General features: G+C 46.4%; 1 protein-coding gene across 3 annotated transcripts in view; it reads right to left on the reverse strand.

Annotated features, from left to right (window-relative positions):
* The window catches only part of SEMA6B (semaphorin 6B), a 48,292-nt gene that overhangs the window by 24,238 nt on the left and 3,103 nt on the right, over positions 1 to 20,951 (reverse strand). The window contains exon 1 of one of the 3 annotated variants that reach the window (XM_043968492.1): positions 20,179 to 20,320. The exons of the other annotated variants lie outside the window; for them this stretch is intronic. The gene's annotated coding sequence lies outside the window, so the exon portion shown is untranslated. Of the gene's footprint in view, positions 1 to 20,178; positions 20,321 to 20,951 lie in introns of those variants that run through there. 3 annotated transcript variants of the gene reach the window in all.

The following is a 20,951-nucleotide window of genomic DNA, read 5'->3' on the forward strand; positions in this document are numbered from 1 at the left end:
GTTAGAGCTCCGGGCCTGGAGTCAGGAAGACTTATCTTCCTGAGTTCAAATCTGGCCTCAGATACTTCCTAGCTGTGTGACCTTGGGCAAGTCACTTAACCCTGTTTGCCTCAGTTTCCTCATCTGTCAAATGATCTGGAGAAGGAAAATGGCAAACCACTCCAAGATCTTTGCCAAGAAAACCCCAAATGGGTCATGAAGAGTTGGACACGACTGAACCGACCAAACAACAACTGCTCATCTATTTCCTGGAGCTCAGTTCAAGGCTCAGTTTGGGTGCCATCTCTACCCAGAGTCTCTGATACTCCAATGATATTCTCCTCCCCACCCCACTCCCACTGTATATTTATTTCATTTTAGTTATCTTTGGGCATGTTGTTTTTGCTTCCCCAGAGTACAACTTGGAGGGCAGAGACTTTCAGTTTTGTCTTTTTATCTCCAGTGCCTGGCACAAAAGCAGATTAATAAAGCCTTAGATTGAACTGAATCTAACTGAATTTGGTCCAACCCATTTTACAGATAGGACAACTCAGATCCATTTAGGGGAAGGGACTCACCCAAGTTCCCACAGCCAGTCAGCCAGCTAAAGGGAATCAGAAAGCATTCAGAGGCTATAGGCTCAGGTTCAATGTCCAGAGCAAGCAAATAGCTACAATGCTACATTTCATTGGGAAACTGTAGCAGAGGAAACCCAAGAAGAGATACTTGCTACAATATATAATTAAGTACAACATTGTAGCAAAAGATCTTCTCCAACAGTGAAAGACCAGCCTGGGAGAGATCTGAAAAGGCCCCACTGGGATGGAAGGCAAAGTAAGAGGGAGGGCAAGGCGCCCTGAGAACACTGAATGTGAGAGCTGGGAGAACCTTAAAACGAAGAGGGAAACAATCAAAAGGGGCCCAGAACAGAGAATGGCAGAGGTGAGAGGACAGGAAGGCCATCCAGTAGAGGGGTCCCCAAACTTTGATCCACAGACCCAGGGGAGACTCCAGAGATGTTACTAGGAGCAGTTGCTAGGTGGCAAAGTAGAGAGTCCACCAGGCCTGGAGTCAGGAAGATCTGAGTTCAAATCCAGATTCAGATGCTTATTAACTGGCTGACCTCAGGCAAATCACTTAATTTATGTCTGCCTCAGTTTCCTCAACTGTAAAATGGGGGTAATAACAGCACCAAACTCCCAAGATTGTTATAAGGATAAAATGAGATAATATTTGTCAAGCTTTTAACATACCACCTGGCATGTAATAGGTGCTTAATAAATCTTTCCTTCCTTCCTTCTTTCCTTCCCTCCCTTCTTCCTTCTTTCCTTCTCTCCTCCCAATAAAGACTTTCTGGATACCACAGCAAAAAAAAAAAAAAATCCTTCTGTAAGGGGTTCATAAATCCATACGTGCTCCCAAGAACTATCAATTTGTTAATGTCTATATATTTTTTATTCAGCCAAGGGATTATTAATGACATGACTGTTATTCTAGGGTTTCACTGTGCGACTTTTTTTTTTTAGTCCAACATGCTCATTCTACAGATAAGTAAACCGAGGATCAGAGAATTTAAGTGTCTTGCCCAAGATCACACGAGTTGTATTAGAGGTGAGATTTTAATCCCAGTCTTCTGACTTCAAAGCTAGCATGATTTCTGCAGCACTGAATCAATTAGGTCAAATGAGGGGATCTATACTTAATAAGGCCCAAGGGGCAGCTAGGTGGCACAGTGGATAGAGCACCAGCCCTGGATTCAGGAGGATCTGAGTTCAAATCCAGCCTCAGACACTTAACAATTACTAGCTGTGTGACCCTGGGCAAGTCACTTAACCCCAAGTGCCTCACCAAAAAAAAGAAAAAGAAAAAGAAAGAAAGAAACTAGGATATACTTAATAAGGCCCAGAGTCATTGATTTAATAAAGCATTCTCTTCATTCTCCAGCTGGGGAACTGAGGTCTGGAGAGGGGAAGAGCCTTGTTCAAGCTCATATAACCTTTTAGACAAGGTTAGATGTGTTGTTGGCATAGTGCAAAGAGCTCTGGACTTGGAGTCAGGAGTCCTGGGTTTGAATTCAGACCAACACTTACTAAGTGACTTTGGACAAGTACTTGATTTCCCCGGGTCTCAGTCTCCAGCCCTGATTATTGGTGAACCCATTAATAGGAGCCAGCACCAGTTCTTCTGATTCCCAATGCAGGCCCCTTAAAGGTCCAGGTCCACAAAGGATCATCTCTAAGCCTCCTTTTAGTGAGGCAGAACTTTAGCTACTTATAAAGATTCCCCGGGGAGAGGGGAATGGGGAAGAGGGAGAGATGTGCCCTGCCCCCAAACTTTCCATGAAGAGGCCTGGCTGGCTGCAAAGGCTGACAGGGGGGGTGGTATTTGCCCTCAATGATGCCAGATTTCACCCTAAGGTCCCAAGCTTGTTCTCTTGTCCTTAACTGTTGCTTCACTGTGTTTTTTTGTTGTTGTTTTTTTAGTGAGGCAATTGGGGTTAAGTGACTTGCCCAGGGTCACACAGCTAGTAAGTGTTAAGTGTCTGAGGCTGGATTTGAACTCAGGTCTTCCTGAATCCAGGGCCGGTTCTCTATCCACTTCACCACCTAGCTGCCCCTGCTTCACTGCGTTTTACTTGTGCCTATTGACTCCCCCGCTAGCCTGGGAACTGCCCAGGCCATTGCAGCGGGGTAGGGTTTGGGCTTCTCACTTCTTTGGGAGCTGAGAGTTGGTCGATAAGTGACCATAGCTTCTGCCTAGGGAAAGTGGAGCTGTCTTGGATCCCAATTCCTAGGCAGGAAGGGCCAAATGCTAAAGGGGGAGGGGGCTGAGGAGACGCCATTTCCTAGAAGAGACAGGTGGACAGGAGCCTTGGGGTAACTAGTCTCAGGTGTTCCTCATCCAGAAGTCCCTGGGAGTGGACAGGGGAGGCAAGGAAGAGGGGAAGGAGCCGTAGCTGTCATGTCATGGCAATGTGCCTGCTGGGACCGTTGGGTACTCTCTGACTTGAGGGGTCTTGTCTCCTCTCCACTGCATATGCCCAGCACAGATAGCATACAGTGTACATTTATCATCCCAATGTTTGTGTGGATACATGCATCATGAATGTCAATTGTATGCATACAAAAACAGCAGATATCAAACAGGGGTACACGGGACACACAGACATGCCAATGGTGTGTGTGGACACACAATGAATACCGATTGCTTGTACATCAGTCTACGGGCACATACTACATATACATGGAATAGCTGGGTGGCACAGTGGATAGGGCGCCAGGCCTGGAGTTAGGAAGACCTAAGTCCAAATTCAGCTTCAGATACAAGTTGTGTGACCCTAGACAAGTCACTTAACCCCTATTTGTCTCAATTTCTTCATCTGTAAAATGGGATAATAATAGCACCTACTTCTCAGGGTTGTTGGGAGGATCAAATGAGACTTTTTTTTTTTTTGCAGGGCAATGAGGGTTAAGTGACTTGCCCAGGGTCACACAACTAGTAAGTCAAGTGTCTGAGGCCGCATTTCAACTCAGGTCCTCCTGAATCCAGGGCTGGTGCTTTAGCCACTGTGCTACCTAGCTGCCCCCGAAATGAGATAATTTTAAAGTATTTCTGCAGGATATTATTATTATTCCTATTATTACAAACACCAGGCACACCCATACAAAAGGCAGTCATCCCAAAGGTATCTCTCACATTCACAATGTACACCAATTGTGGGTGCAAGTATTGTACAAATACAGAGCCCATGGAATGATGGGGTCAAAGGTTCAGAATTGAAAGCAACCTAAGAAGTTATTGAGTCTAACCCTCCCATACACAGGAGGAAGCTGAGATTGAGAGAGGGTAAGTGACTTGTCCAGGGTCCCACAACTAGTCAGTACCAGAAGCAAGATTCAAACCCAGGTTCTCCTGGTTCCAAGCCCAGGGCTGTATTCATGCTGCCTCATTCCATGTGGATATCCACACATACACCCTGAACACAAGCCATGCACAACAACCTCATGCCATCATACATTTTCATATACACGCTGAAGTTACACAAATCTCTGAAACAAAAGTCTGTTCTATTGCCCCCTTTTTGCTCTTCCCATAGCACACACACATAAATGTTTGTGACCCTCATCCATACCCATAGATAGAATTCCCTGTTCCTGCCCTTCTTCACAAAGAACCAAACCTTCCCCCAGCCTTAGAGCTCCAGGCCCTTCCTTCCCCATCCACAGATCTCCTCCCTGCCCCCATGGGGGTAGTGAGGTCTGTGGGCTTGGGAACAGGATGCAGGGTCATCATGGGTCGGCATGCCTGGAGGCAGAGGAATGGCCTTGGTGATACCCCTGCTTGGCAGTTGACCACCCAGAAGGGTTGGGCCTGGAGCCAGAGGGGCCTTAGCCACTCCCAGCTCCACCCCCATAAGGAGGCATCCTGATATAATGGAGAGAGCCCTGGGAGTCAGAAGGCCTGGATTCTAGTTCTAGCTCTGGCCTGGCTACTGAGTTGCTGTGTGACTGTGGCAGTGTCCTGTGCCTCAGTTTCCATATCTTGTCAAATGAGAACGCTGGACTAGATAATTCAAAGTCAGCGCTGAAATTCCGTGTCCCACATTCTTGGTGACAGAAGAGGCCCCCCTTCTGGAAACTCCATCCTCTATATGAAGGAAAGGGAGAGAACCGGAGTCATCTTCGAGATCCCAATATCCCCAAGCAGTGCTCTGGGTAAGCAGGGCCCCTTACTAAGGCTCCTCCACCATGAATGAGTGCATAGCTGGGAAGAATTGATCTCAGAGTCTCTGCTCTGTGGGGGGATCGGATGACCAGGCTCTGCTCCCAGCTGCTTCTGCCTAGCCTGCTTCTCAGTCTGTCTAGGAACTTGGCAGAGTGAATTCAGCATCGGTGAGGACTGGGAAATGAGGGAGTTGTCCCCAGGATACAGTTAGGTTGGATTCATTCACTGAAGGCCCAGGGAGGAAAGGAGAGGTGACAGGTTGCTGACAACAGCCACAATGATTCTTAATATAAGGCCATGGGAGGTGGTACAAAGAACCATGAATTGGCAGGAAAGGAGATCTAGGTTATGGGCCTAAGTAAGCACTGACTCGATGACCTGCCCCTGCTACTTACTATCCGTGTGACCCTGGACAGGTCACTGAGGCCCAGGCAAGCCCTTCACCCCCTCTGGAGCTCACTTTTCCATAAAATGAGGACTGGATGATCTCTAATGGCCCTTCCAGCTCTGACATTTTATATTCTATAGTTAGAGCTTCCACCAATGTCTGTAAGCTCTGTGACTTCAGGCCAGAGTCAAGTGATAGCATGGATGGATACAAGTCCACTCTGAGGAGTGCTGAACTCAGTCAGAGTCACAGGACCTGAGTTCAAATGCTGATTTTTCCAGGTCTTACCAGTATGACTTTGGGCAAGTCATTTAATGTCCAGAGGCCTGTTTCCTCACCTGTAAAATGGATAGACCAACTCCCATCCTGCCTCCAGGGCTGCTGTGACATGGTACAGTGGATTCAAAAGCCCTCTTTGTGCTTTGTCCATCAGGCTTAATAAATGGCAGGGAATATGAAGGTATTGTTATTATTAGCCATCATTTCAATTTGTACAATCTTATTTACGCATCCTTCCAAATCACTTTCACATTCACTATCTCATAAGATCCTTACATCGGCCCAGTAAGGCAGGCATTAATAACCTTGCTGAGGGGCAGCTAGGTGGTGCAGTGGATAGAGCACCGGCCCTGGAGTCAGGAGGACCTGAGTTCAAATCCAGCCTCAGACACTTAACACTTACTAGCTGTGTGACCCTGGGCAAGTAACTTAACCCCAATTGCCTCACTAAATTAAAAAAAAATTAAATTAAAAAAAATTAACAACAACAACAAAATAACCTTGCTGAGAGCCAAGGGCTGGGGAGGAGGGATTCGGCCAATGTCAATAACCAAATCGGGACTAGAAGGGTGGTCTTCTGACCCACCCATCCACGATGCTAGGTAGGCTCCACTGGGGTGTGTATGTGGAATTGAGGATGGGAATCCCTTGACTCCTGGGTTCATTAGCCCATGAAGGAGCAGTGGCCAGGGGGAGGGGGTACAGAGAAGAGGAGGTAGGCCTAGGGGAACCAGGTTTGGGGCCAAGGTATAGCCTAGGGCCTTCTCCCCAGTCCTGGGGCTCACTATCACCAGCTAGCTCTCTGGCTAATTAATTTTAATTACCGCCTTTCACTGTTTGGAAATTGGGCCCGTCAGGGAGAAAATCCAGCAGCAGCAGCGACTTGTAATTAGGAAAAAGGGAGAGGGGGGGAGAGGGAGAGAGAGAGAGAGAGAGAGAGAGAGAGAGAGAGAGAGAGAGAGACACACACACACACACACACGGAGACACTGAGTCCTCGTATCAGTGAATCGTTTAAAGGAAATTAAAGTGTCATTTACACGGAGCATGTAATTAAGGGGGGGTAAGCAGCCCCAGCTGGGGGGACTCATGGCTCTCGGGGAAAGGGAGGATGGGGGACTCTGGGCCCAGAGGAGTCAGGGGACTAGGGCAAGGGGAAACAAGGGGCGAGACTCAGGGGTGGGGGCAGGTGGTTTTTAAGGGGAGCAAGAGGCCGAGGTGGTGGTGTCACAGAGTGGAAGTCAAGGAGCTAGGTAGCGCAGGAAAGATGAAGGACTGTGGTATTTGGTACAGCAAAGGAAGCCTGTTTACCTGAAGACAAATACAGTGCAGGAAAGCTTCCAGGGAAATTCTACCTCTGAAGCTGGGCCCCCTCTGAGCTGGGGGTGGGGGAGAGGTGCTCAGCTTGCTTCAGACACAGCACCCCTTACAATTCCACCAGCAGCACATCTCCCAATCCCATGAGGCTCAAACTGTGAGGAGCGATTGGAAGGGGATCCTGACCTTACAAATCATTCATTCAAGCTGAGTCTCCTCCTCAGCTGACTCACAGGGCCCAGACACCATCTAGTTCAAAGGTCCCCAACCTGGAATATACATTTCCTCAGGGGTACACGAAGCTTCTCAAGGGGGGGGTGGGTATAGGAAATATGGAGTTGATATTGGAATATCCTATTAAATAATTGCTGAAAGTAGTAATTTATGGGGGAAAAAACGGTAATGTGCTTAAAGAAAATTTCGTCATGAAAAATGAATCTTTTTGAGGTAGCTATGTGTGGCTCAGTAAAGAGGATACCTTTAGGGGGCAGCTAGGTGGCAAAGTGGATAAAACACCAGCGCCTGGATTCAGGGGGACCTGATTCAATTTGACTCTCAGGACACTTGATGATTACTAGCTGTGTGACCTGGGCAAGTCACTTATCTCATTGGCCCCACCGCCCCAAAAAAAATTGAAAGAAAAAAAGAGTAACTTGGACTTGGGCTGAGGAGGCCTGGGGTTCTAGTCTTGCCTCAGACACTTGCTTTTTCTGTGACCCTGGGTGTTTTTCAGTCTCAGTTTCCTTATCTGTAAAATGAGGATAACAATAGCTTTTACTTCATAGGGTCATTGTGATGATTAGATAAAAGAGCATATGTAGGATTATTTTGCAAACTCTAAAGCACCATATTATTGTTCAGTCCCGGCCAACTCTTTGTGACCCTGTGGACCATAGCAGCCAGTTTTCCTGGCAAAGGTTCTGGAGGTGGTTTGCCATTTCCTTCTCCATTGAATTAAGGCAAACAGAAGGTAAGTGACTTGCCCAGGGTCACACAGCTACTAAGTGTCTGATGCTGGATTTGAACTTTGGTGTTCCTGATTCCAGGCCCAGCACTCTAACCACTGGGCCACCTAGCTGCCTCAAAGCACTATATACATGATAGCTATTATTATTTTCTTACTTGTTTACATACATATGTGGGAACAAACTCTAGAAGGTTTTAACCTGGTCTCCTCAGGCCCACAAGGGTCAATGGATAGATTTCAGTAGGTCTGTGAATGAAGATGGGATGGGAGGGGGAGAGGAGGAGAGGAGGATTACACCTTTATTCTCCTTAAGCTCTAACTGAAATTTAGCATTTCCTTTCATTATAAATTTAACCCCCCCCCCAAACCCAACAAATTCTTCTGAGGAGGGATCCACAGGCTTCAGATTGTCTAAGAGGTCTGTGCCACACAAAAGGTTAAGAACCCCTAGTCTAGAGCACATTTCTTTTTATATCAAATCAGGGTTATGGAAACGTTTAATGAAAGCAAAGGGGTTTGGGAACAAGAGGGTTGGGGAGCCGCGATCTAACCTAGTTACTTGCTTGTCCTAGAGATGTGCCTCACCTAAGGGTCACATGGGTTAGTAACAGCACACAAAGACCAAGAGAGCTGTTCAGTCCTTCCAGGTCTGGTGAAGGCTCAGTGCTGCTATGGGAAGAATCCTGGGCCTGGAGTCAGGACACCTGGGATAAAGTCTTAGCTGTCAGATTTGGGCAAAGCATTTCCCCTTTCTGGGCTCTGGTTTTTCATTCATCAAAAGTCCCCTCATTACTAACTGACTTGATGGAGCACTCTGCTCGCCTTCCTAGGACTACAGAATCATAACTCAGTTCACCGTCTCTGGACCTCAGTTTCCTTATCTATAAAATGGGCATAATAATTCTCACACTGGCTTATAGGGTCGTGGCTCCTTCAAGGCACTTTAAAAAATTCTCAAGTACTAGAGAAATCCATGCAATTCTGGTTCTTATTGATTTGGGGGCCTAGTGATCAGGGGGTGGAGAATCTTGGATAAAGAGAAAACATCCCTGAGAGCCAGGGTTATCCAGAAAGGGCAATTACTTCTCCTTTGGGTCTTTGCATCCTTACTGCCCCGGGGCAGTGCTTAGCATTACTTGATGAATAAATGAATGAACAAATGAATGAAGAGGGGCTTGATCATTTCTCTCTCTGAACCCCGGTTCCAAAGCCAGCCTCTCCAGCCTGACCCATTTCCTTGCTCCTTCCCGTCCAGTGTCCTGAGCTCCACTCTCACTCTTCCTTCCTCCCCACTCTCTCTGACCGTTCAACTCCTTGAATTCCTCTGCCTTGGGGAGGAGCTTTGTGGGGGACCTCCAGGGGCCCCCAATCCTCCCACCTTCATGCCATTCATTGGGTTGTAAGGATTTGAACAAGAGAAAACGGATGACTAAGGTGGGACCTGGTCCCTTACTAACTCCCTATCAGCCGCCTTCTTATTCCTTTCCCAGGCTAAAGCATTCCTCACTTCAGCAATTCCTACCAAACATTCCCTCAAGTAATGTAAAGTGGAACTATGGTGTAGGAGGAGGAGACAGGCTGAGGGGGATCAGTTGCCCCTTTAATGCTAAGAAAAACCTGCCTGATCCTTATTTGCTGTTACCTTGGCAGAGTCACTGTCCCTCCGGTTGATCCTCTGTAAAACAAGGGGGGGCTTGAAGTTAGATTTGGAGCCAGAGCACCGAGCCACTCCTCACTACCTATATCCAGTGGTGAGTTACTTCTGAAGCTTTATTTAGATTCCTCTCTGGTAAAATGAGGTTAGACTAATAACCTCCGAGGTTCCTCTCAGCTATAAAGCTGTAATCTTGCATATGTCTATAATATGCCTTCCAGCTCTGACATTCTGTGTTCCACTCTGATAGTCTATGTTCTCTGGCTAGGGATTCGAAGCCAGTCTGTGTAAGAAGGGGGTTGGGGGTGGGGTGTGGGGGGGAAACACAATGGGAAAACTCAGGTGTGCGGCATCGGGAAGGGGAGCATTAAGGGGCCTGGCTCTGTGCTGGAACGGAAGGCATCCAATCCAAGGAAAAGAACAAAACAAAGGCAGAGAAAGAGTCCCCAGGGGGAAAGCTCTGGGTCAGAGCGGACCACAAGACCCCAGTGAGTCAGTGCCTGGAATGTCCTAAGGAGGGGCTGACAGAAGGGAGTGAAGGATGAGGCAGGGGAATAAGTGAGGAAGAACAATGGTTAAAGGGGATCAAGTAGACTTTATTTCAGTCACTCAAGAGCTTCTTCATTTCCACTCAAATAGTAAAATGATTCCTGCATTCAAAGCCCAAAGGGAGTTTGGAGTTCTGCCACTAACCTAGGATGGAAGACGTTCAAGAATCACAGAATTTTAGAATTGGAAGGTACCTTGGTGGCCATCCAGTTCCAAGCCCAAAGATACTGGAGTAGCTTGGCCATTTCTTCTCCAGCTCATTTTACAGATGAGGAAACTGAGGCAGACAGGGGTTAAGTGACTTTCCCAGGTCACACAACTATTAAGTGTTGTTTTGTTTGTTGCTTGTCCTTTGTTCTCCAAGAGGAACATGATGTCGGGAGGAGATGTCATGATTTGCACGGAATTGGATTTAAGGAAGACAGGCTATACAAAGTCACCAACCTCACTCTCTCCTCCAAAGCCATTCTGGGTCCAGTGGCAATATCTATATCATTATCTATATCTATATCTATATCTATATCTATATCTATATCTATATCTATATCTATATCAGGATGGCTGGAGATGTCCCACGATGTTGAAGGCAATTGGGATTAAGTGACTTGCCCAGGGTCACACAGCTGTAAATGTCTAGGGTGAGATTTGAACTCAGGTCCTCTTGACTCCAGGGCCAGTGCTCTGCACCAATTGTCTGATATAGAACTAGAATGGACCTTAAAGGTCTAAGATCTTCATTTTACAGGTGAGGAAGACTGAGGGCCCCCAAAAGTTAGTGACTTCAAGTCATGAAAGTAGCAAGTACCAAGAACCAATATCAAACTGGGGTCTCCCAACTCAAAAGCACTCTTCTTCCCACTGTACCACAGCACCTCCTATCTGTAACTTGGGCTAGAATTGGACTGGATGACCTCTAAGGGGCCTGACACAATGGTTAAAATTATTCAGCTCTTTGAGTGTTTGCAAAGCAGTTTTACATGTTTTTATCTCATGCAATCTCACAACAAGCCTGTAAAGTAGGCTATATAGAGACATATGTATGCGTATGTATGTATGTATGTGTATTCCATTTTACATTGAAGAAACTAAGGCTGACAAGTAACTTGCTCAGGTCACATAGTATCTAAGGCAAGATTTGAATTCAGGTCTTCCTGAGTTTCATTAAGGAACCTCTTGCTCTGACTGTCTCTGTTCTCAGATTCCTCCCAGATCTGATTCCTGTGATTTTGGAGTGCCAGTAAGATCCCCCCCACCTCCCCCTGGTGGTTCTGGGTTTGCTAGGTCCTCTGCCCACACAGAAGCCATCCTTTGACAAGAGGTACGCCAGTCCCAAAGGGTGAGGGCATCTGGATGATGCAGTGCGGTGCAGTTCTGTTTCCAGAGATAAAGCCTAGCATTTTCTCCATTTAAGCTCAAGGAAACTTCCTTCTTGCAAAGTGCTTTCCAAGGCTGTGCAGCTGTGTTCAGTTTCCCAGTTGGTCTCTGGGGCAAGGGCCAGGACTACTTCCAGGACATCTCAGACAAGGTGGAAGTTTCCCAGAGAAAAGGAAGCTCAATGGTACATTCCTTGTGCACCCACTGTCTCAAAATCCCAAGAGGTCTGGATATTCCTCCCATTGTCTACCCTGGGACTAAACCGGCTACAACCACGGACCAGTTTCTTTCTGCCTTCACCTGGAGGGAAGGCCTTGATCTCTATGGATAACAACCTGGTTTTGCCTCCCATCAGCCTTCCTGGTATGTCAGGAACTGTCCAGCCACACATCCAAGAGCCATGCTCTTGGACAACGGCCACTCCCATGCAATGTTAAGCTTTCCCTCACTACCCTGGAGGGCATGTACTGTTATCCCTACTTTACAAAGATGGCAACCAAGGGGCCAGAGAGGAGTGACTTACCCAAACCACATGGCTGGTAAGTAGCAAGGCAAACCTCATTGGTCCATCACTTGCCACCGCCATCCAGCACCCCATTCCTCTAAACTACATTGTCTCCATCAGTACATAAGCTATGCTTCACCACTGCCTTCCTTAGGGGAAGAAAAAAAATCTGCATCGACAGCCCAGAATTCCGCCCCCACCCCCACCCCCCAGCATGATGTTGGGGCAGTACTCTAGCAATGGAAAGGAAAGGAGGGGAGTAGCAGTTTGAGGAGGGTGAGTGACTCCCTGCTCTGGTTCCTGCTTGCTCTTTGTTGCTATTGCTCCCCCCCCCAACAGGGAATCACTAAATGGGCCGAAGCCATCGATCTTTGCTGCATGGGGACCATCTAAGAAGAAGCCTCGGGGAATGCTCACATTATTACTAGCTGCCAACTCTCCAGTATTTGTAAGTACATTGAATACCTTACTTTTTTTTTTTTTTTTTTTTTAGTGAGGCAATTGGGGTTAAGTGACTTGCCCAGGGTCACACAGCTAGTAAGTGTTAAGTGTCTGAGGCCAAATTTGAACTCAGGTACTCCTGACTCCAGGGCCAGTGCTCTATCCACTGAGCCATCTAGCTGCCCCTGAATACCTTACTTACATACCACTGGGTCAGACAGCCAGTGGAGGCAATTGTTCAATTGTTTCGGACTCTTCCGGACCCCATTTAGGGTTATCTTGGCAAAGATACTGGAGTAACCTTACTATTTCCTTCTCTAGCTCATTTTACAGATGAGGAAACTGAGGCAAACAGGGTTAAGCAACTTCCCATGGGGTCCCACAAGCTAGTAAGTGTTTGAGGCTGGATTTGAACTCATGTCTTCCTGACTCCAGGCCCAGCACTCAATCCACTGTAGCCACCTAGCTATGACTCCAAGAGGGGGAGAGCCTTGGTGGAGGCCTCATTGCTAAGAGGTGGCATGACTAGGACTTAAACCCAAATCTTCTTCCTCTGTCTCACGCTCTCTTGGCCATACAAGTCATATTGCCCACTTGTGAGAAGACTAAAGGAATAGGTGATACTACGCTGGGATCCAATCACTTGGTCCCTCACCCTGCCCTTGCCCCCTCCTGCCCCCACATGCAGGGGGATGGCTTGGGAATTAGCTGTGAATACTAGTTATTTCCTCCCCTGTCTTCACAAGACTGGTGCAAGGCAAAGAGGGTTTATTCTGGGAAATCCTTCATGTACATGGTGAGGACTACATCTCCCATCATGCTTTGGCTTTGATACTGGTTCAGAGAAAGGCACCCAGTCAGGGAGGGGGCAGTGGTGTGTGTGTGTGTGTGTGTGTGTGTGTGTGTGTGTGTGTGAGAGAAGGGGCACTGCCGGGCCCAGGTGAAGGGAGGGAGAGGGCCGCATCAGATCCCTGATCCCAGACTAGTCTCCAAAAGAAGGATTTTTAATAACCTGAGGCTCATGGCCCCCCATATCACCTTAACACTTTCTAATTTACGGGCACTTTATCTGATATCCCTTGTGGAGGGATGATGAATGAGTTTGATAATCAGAGAGAATTATGTTCCTCAGGCGAGTGGCCCAGCCCTAACATGGCTTGCTGCTTCCAAGGCCGGGCCCAGTCATTCTACAGAATAGCAGGCCAGGTTGTGGGGGGGACCCCTCAAACAGTTGGACACAGTAACTGCTTCTCACCGACACTGGTCTCCACAAGGGCAAAGACTGTCTGAGCTCACAAAATTCACAGCATCATCATCGTCAGAAGGGACCTCAGTGATTAACTGGGCTCTCATAGGAATCCTTTCCATGAGTGGTTGTCTGGTCTCTACATGGAAACCTCCAGAGATGAACTTACTCCTTTCTCCCACAGCAATCTGTTCCACTTCAGGATAGCTCTACTTGGTACAAGTTATAGCGTTACCCCCCTTTCTAATGCTGAGCATAGACCCACTCTACAAATTCCACTTGCACCTAGTTCAGCCCTCTGGGGGTCAAGCTGAACAAAGCTAATCCCTTTTCTCCACAACTGGCCAGATCTGAAGATAGCTCTCATGGTTTTCCTAAATGTCTTCTTCACACCCCTAGTTTCTGATATCCTAGTTGACCTCCTCCTGAGCTTTTCCTGCCCACCAATGTCCTTCCTAAAACACAGCATCCAGATCAAACACACAGGAATCCAAATATAAGCCAACTGGTGGAGAAGCAAGGAAGACTATCTGCCTTGTTCTAGATGCTATCTAAAATTGGTCATCTCAGGGTCCAGAATAGCATTCTGCACACAGTGGGTATTAATATTAGTTTCCAGAATCATAAACTTAGAGCTAGAAGTGACATTAGAGATCATTAGTCAAACCCCCTCCCCCATTTTACAGTTGCTAAGGGAAATTAAGTGGTCAAGGTCACACAGGCAGAGGCAACAGAACCCCAGGTAGGATTCGAACCCTGATTCTCTGGCTGTAGAGCTACTGCTCTTTCCACTGGGCCATTCTACTTCTCTAATGGGAACTGAATCAAATTGGATTCCCTCCAATGGGATCGTCCTCAGGGGCTAGGCAGCCTTGGACAGAGCCCAGCATTGGACACCCATCTGTATTGCTTCACTGCAGCTCACCAGAAGGCAGGGGGTTAGATGGCATTGGTGCCTCCAGGACCTTTTCCATTCCAAAGACAGGCCTGTCAATTCCTAACTCTGCCTGGATGATGGGTCAATTGGAAAATTAGCAAAATGTCTCCTGAGCAGCTACTATGGGCAGGGCAGTGTGTGTGTGTGTGTGTGTGTGTGTGAGAATGATCTAAGTCTCAGAATCACAGACTTGCAGAATCTCAGAGTTGGAAGGGCCACCTACCCCACCTATCTAAGAGGGCACAAGAATACCCTCTGAGATCTCCCTGACTGGGGTTATCCAGCCTCTCCTTGGCCCCTTCCACTGACAGATAACTTGGGTCTTTATATAACAGCCTGTTCTCTAGTTGGATAGCTCAGATTATTAGGATGGTATTTTCTTCTTCTTGTATGTGTGGGGGTTTTTTGTTTTTTGTTTTTTGTTTTTTTGCAGGGCAATGAGGGTTAAGTGACTTGCCCAGGGTCACACAGCTAGTAAATGTCAAGTGTCTGAGGCTGGATTTGAACTCAGGTCCTCCTGAATGCAGGGCTGGTGCTTCATCCACTGTGCCACCTAGCTGCCCCCATGATGGTATTTCCTTCTGAGGTAAAACTTTCCTCCCTAGAATTCCCTAGTCCTGGTCCTTCTGGGACAGCCTTCGTAAGTCACCAAGTCCAAATTGTACCCAAGTAGAAAAAGAAATCCCCTCTACAACATCTCTAGCAAGTGACAATGCAGCCTCTGCTTCAAGACTTCGGATCTTTCAGTCCAGTTGCGAACAGCCAACTCACCACCTCCCAAGGTAGATCATTCCAATTTGGGGAGAGCTCTAATGGTTAGAATGTTTTTCTTTCTATGGAGGGGTAATTGGCTTCTCTAAAACTTCAATTACTCTAAGTTCTTCCCCCTGGGCCCAAGAAGAGCCAATCTAATCCCTGTACCCCATCCCAGCCCCTCAGATATTTGCAGACAGCATCCATGTACCTTATAAGCCCTCCCTTCTCCAGGCTCAGATCCTTAAAAATCATTCAAGCCATCCTTGTATTCCTGTCCTCTCACCCCATCCCAGTTGCCTTCCCACAGTCCCACTTTAGTTCATTAACGTCCTTCCGACACGGCCAGTGTGGAAAGTAAGATGGCCAGCATTGGAATTTGTTTGGACTGACTATGCCTACCTGCTACTAGAGTTTTGCTTTTCTTGTTTATTTCTCAATGGGGGAGGGGAGAAAACAAATGCTTGTGAATTGGGGAAAAAAAAAAAGTCCTTCCTGAACTATAGCTCCCTGATCTAAACATGATGCTACTGATGCGGTCTGACCAAGGCAGAGTACAACAAGCCTATTACCTCCCTCTTTCTGGTCACTCTGCGTGTATTAATGCAGCTAAGATCCATTTAGCTTTGATGGGCTGCCTTGTTTCACTGGTGAATCATACAGAGCTTTCCATCCACTAAAAGCCTCAGATCCTGTTCACAAAACTATTTAACAGTCTAACCACACCTTCTCATCCTTGTACTTGGGGTTACAAAATAAAATGCCAAAGAGTGGGGCTATACATTTATCCCAATTACATTTCACGTGTTATATTTGGTCCATTGGTCCAGCGAGCCAAGATTTTTTCAACTCCCTGTTTTGCCACCCAACATGTTTGTTGCCTATTCCTTCCAGCTTGCTGCCCTCCACAAGTCTCACGAGTATGCCTCAGATACCTTTATCCAAATCACTGATAAAAATGCTGAACAGCATAAGACCAAGGGTAGAGATATCTAGGGCATTTCACTAGAGACACATCTCTAACTTGGAAACATGCGATCATCCTACCAGATCTGAATTTCCTTCACTATGTATGCTATCATCTAAACCAGAGGTCTCCAGACTTTTTTGTTTTACAAATTTTTTTTTAATCTTTTTTTTTTTTTTGAGGCAACCGGGGTTAAGTGACTTGCCCAGGGTCACACAGCTAGTAAGTGTTAAGTGTCTGAGGCCACATTTGAACTCAGGTCCTCCTGAATTCAGGGCCGGTTCTCTATCCACTGCGCCACCTAGCTGCCCCCCAGACTTTTTTTTTGACAGTGTACCCCATGGACAAAACAGTTTTGATCACCCCTCTAATCATGTATATCTATTTCTATAAATTATACATACATAAATGTACACAGCATTATCTATACATATACACAGGCATGTATACATACACACATACACACATGGCACCTCATTGTCCTAACCAAAATAAAAAATGTGGAGGAGGAAGGAGGCTTTTACCAGCCACCGCCCCAGAGTGCATAGGTTGCCTTTTGAGGGACTCCTGCTGAAGCCAGAAAGTGATCTGGGTGGGAGGGGGAGGGGGAGTAGGACATAGATGGCAGTTATAACTGCCCTGAGGGGTTGATGGCTAGAGAAGGAAGAAGAGAGTAGGAGTTTACACAAGCACAGGGAGGAAATATAGAGGAAGAATAAGTGTGGTTGTGTTGGAGAGAAATCTCATGATTAGCTATTTCAGGACAACTTTCTGCCCTCTGATTGGTTAATCACACATTTCTTGGGGTCATGACCCAGCCTTCCACTTTGGAGACCGCCGATCTACACCAGCTTTCTGGGACTTCCTTAGGGTCACAGCTAGCTCAAAGCTAGACAGGACCCCAGAGGGCATGTAGTCCAAATTTCTACATATAATTTTCTTTTCTTTTCTTTTCTTTTTTTAGTGAGGCAATTGGGGTTAGGTGACTTGCCCAGGGTCACACAGCTAGCAAGTGTTAATTGTCTGAGGCTGGATTTGAACTCACATCCTCCTGACTCCAGGGCTGGTGCTCTATCCACTGCGCCACCTAGCTGCCCCTACATACAATTTTCTTAACCCAGGGTTCATGAATTTATTATTTTTTGATATTTTGATAATTGTATTTCAACATAATTGATTTTCTTTATGATCCTATATATTTTAAGCACTGAAAAACATCATTCTGAGAAAGGGTATATAGGCTTCTCCATAAGAGCTCCTTGTCACAGACACAGGTTAAGGACTGCTCTACAGCATTCCTAAAGGAGTGTCTGTTTGGAGACTTCAACTGCATGAGGAACTCACTCCCCTCAGGTCAACCAATTCCACTTTTGGACAGCTCTCAGGGTTAGAAAGTTTTGCTCCTCCCCCCCCCCCAGTGGAAAGAGCCATTGCTCTTAGTTCTGTCCTGTAGGGTTAAACAAGACAATTCTTTTTTTGGGGGGCTGGGCAATAGGGGTTAAGTGACTTGCCCAGGGTCACACAGCTAGTGTCAAGTGTCTGAGACCGGATTTGAACTCAGGTCCTCCTGAATCCAGGGCCAGTGCTTTATCTACTATACCACCTAGCTGCCCCTAGTACAATTCTTTTTGCCCCTTTGAATACTTTCAGGGAGCTATCATGTCTCTCCCTGAATTTTGATTTTTCCAAGCTGAACATTCTCAGTTCTGGAGACAAGATAAAAAAGATACACAATATAAGGTTATGTTTATGAAGTGCCAGGAGAATGGTAAGGCTACAAGAGCCCAAGGAAAATGGAGATTACTGTTGGCTTGGGTGGTCAGGGAAGGCTTCCTGGAAGAGGCAGGAGGCCAATTGGGCCTTGAAGGATGAGTAAGATAGGGGCAGTGGTTTGAAAGGAGGTAGAAGGGTGTTTCAAGTTTTTGCAGGGAGTGGTGGGTGGCGTTTTGAAGAACTTGATGTGGTAAGGGACAGAGGATGAATGTGTGAACAAAAACTTGAGGATGATGATCAATGCAATGACTCAACAATGATTCCAGAGGATCATGAAACAAACATGTTACCCACCTCATGACCCAAAGGTGATGGACTCAAAATTAAGAAGGAAACAAACATTTTTGGACAAGGCCAATGGGGGTATTTGTTTTGCTTGACTGTGCATAGAGTTATTAGGAGCATTTTCTTGTTCAATTGAGGCAGTTGCTGGTAGCACAGGGGATAGAGCAGTGAGCCTGGAGTCAGGAAGATTCATCTTTGTGAGTTCAAATCTGGCTTCAGACACTTACTAGCTGTACAACCCTGGGCAAGTCTGCTTGCCTTAGTTTCCTCAGTGGCAAAATGGAGATAATAACAGTACCTACCTTGTATGAGTAGATCAAATGTAATAATACTGTAAAGTGCTTATCACAGTGCCTGTCGAATAGTAGGTGCTATATAAAAGCTTATTCTGTTGCATTCCAATTGGGGAATGGGTGGGAGAAAAAAATAAATGCTTAATTGAATAAAATTTGTATATACACATCTGCATATGTATTCCCATGTATACTTATACCTACATACATACATAATGCATACATACACACATGTATACATGCATACCTACACACATACCTCACCAATGTTAAGAAGACCTAGAAGTCATGTGACCAGAAGACCCTGGGGTTGCATCTCCTTAAGACCTCAAACATATTCCTTCCCAGATCTTGGCCTCAGTTTTCTCTTCAGTAAAGTGGGGCTGGGGTCATCTGCCTAGCCAGTTTCAGGAGTCAGTTTAGATAAACCTCAAAGGAGATAAGTATGCAAAGTGCTTTGTAAATGTAAAGGAGTCATTACCACTAGTGGGGAAGAAAGAGGTTCTCAGTGTTTTTGTGTGTCACAGACCCCTCTGACAGTGTGGGGAAGACCCTCTTCTCAGAATATTGTTGTTAAATGAAGAAAAGAACACACATAGGGCTACAATAAGGAAACCCATTATACCAAGATACATTTTATGAAATATGAAAAAACAAGTTCATAGACCTTAGGTTAAGAGAAACATGGATCAAAAGCGTTACGGGGGTGGGGGCAGGGAGGGAAAGTTGGCTTTAGGGACCCAATCTTCTGTTATCACTACATATGAACTAAGTTTTTTTTTTTTTTCCCTAGGGTGTTTGGGCAGAGAATGGCAGCATCTGCATCTCTGGCACATGGGGGAGGGGAGAGTGATGGCCCAGGGTACAACATCAAGCTCTCTTAGAGCTTGCAATACAAGAAACATTTATAATATGCCTACTGTGTGGAGAGTCCTAGATGCTGGTAGGGATGAGTTTAGATCATAGGATCAAGCGCTGGAAGGGTCATCAAGTCTGACACCATCATTTTACATAAGAGGAGACTGAGGTCTAGAGAAATTAAGTGTTGTGTCCAAGGCCACAAAGGCAGTGTGTCATATGGAAGACTTGAACCCAGGTCTTCTGACTTGAGAGTCAGTGCTCTTTCCCTGTTACTATTCCCTACCCTTATTTCCCAACTACATTTGTTTTTGTTTTTGTTTTTTTTTTGCAGGGCAATGGGGGTTAGGTAACTTGCCCAGGGTCACACAGCTAGTAAGTGTCAAGTGTCTGAGGCCGGATTTGAACTCAGGTACTCCTGACTCCAGGGCCGGTGCTCTATCCACTGTGCCACCTAGCTGTCCCCTATTCCCTACCCTTATGAAGCTTATCATCTGATTGGGGGGGGGGTGATAAAGAATTTGGTATTTTGGTATAACAATAAAGTGCTACTGGAGGTATGGGGGGGAAAGGTTATTTGGGTTTTTGGGGGGTTTTTTGGGTGAGGCAATTGGGGTTAAGTGACTTGCCCAGGGTCACACAGCTAGTACATGTCAAGTGTCTGAGGCTGGATTTGAACTCAGGTCCTCCTGAATCCAGGGCCAGCGCTCTATCCACTGCACCATCTAGCTGCCCCAAAGGTTATTTGTTTTTAAGTAGAATGGGGTTTAGGCCAAATACAGGGAAGTAATATTTCCCACAATAGGGAAGAAACTCACTAGGAGAGGAGGGGAATGGTGGAGGAAAGGGGAGAAGAAGAGGTTAGGAAGAGAAACTTGTTAAACTTACTTGAAAAAGGCAGTTGCAGTCTAGTGGAAAGAGCTCTGGACTTGTAATCAGCACACTTGCATCCTAATCCCTGGCTTTGCTGCTCACCTAGAAGTGGGATTGTGGGCAAGGTATTCGCCCTTTTGGTGCCTCAGTTTTCCTCTTCTGTAAAATGGTAATCCTAGCAGAGTTAGGATTTTTTTTAAGGCACTTTTAAAACTTTCGAGTAACTATGTAAATTGAGTTATTTTTATTCATGAGGGACCAGACCCCACCTCCAAGGCTGGTATATATCACTTGTGTGGTGTCATTTTTATGTTCAGTAGTTCCCTCCCCCTCTCTTGGGCAGACCAGTCCCATCTTTGGGATGATAACAAATGGGTCGCATTACCCTTCTAACTAAGTCCTTTGTTCATATCTTTGCAAGTCTTTTGCAAGCAGTTTTTCACATTATCCTCAGAGACCTGTTTCCCTACCCTGCCCCCTACCACCAATTCTGGGCAAGGATTATTAGCCCCATATGAAAGAGGAGGCGACTAAAGGCTCAGAGAAGGAAGAAGTTTGCCCAAGGTCACACAGCTAGAGAGAGGCAGAACCAGGATAAGAAGCCAGGTCTCCTGGTTATAGGTCCAAGGCTTCACCACTATACTCTGCTGCCTCTATTTCCAAGAGACATGTTTCTGGGCCAGACAGACAGAGACAGATGTCCAACACCAAAGCGACTCAGGGAGAGAGAAGCTGCCAGGGACCTTGAGCTGCAGGCTTGGGTAGCCCCACCCTTGCCTAGATCCTGG

This window comes from Dromiciops gliroides, chromosome 1 (assembly GCF_019393635.1).
Source record: "Dromiciops gliroides isolate mDroGli1 chromosome 1, mDroGli1.pri, whole genome shotgun sequence".
NCBI lineage: Eukaryota > Metazoa > Chordata > Mammalia > Microbiotheria > Microbiotheriidae > Dromiciops > Dromiciops gliroides.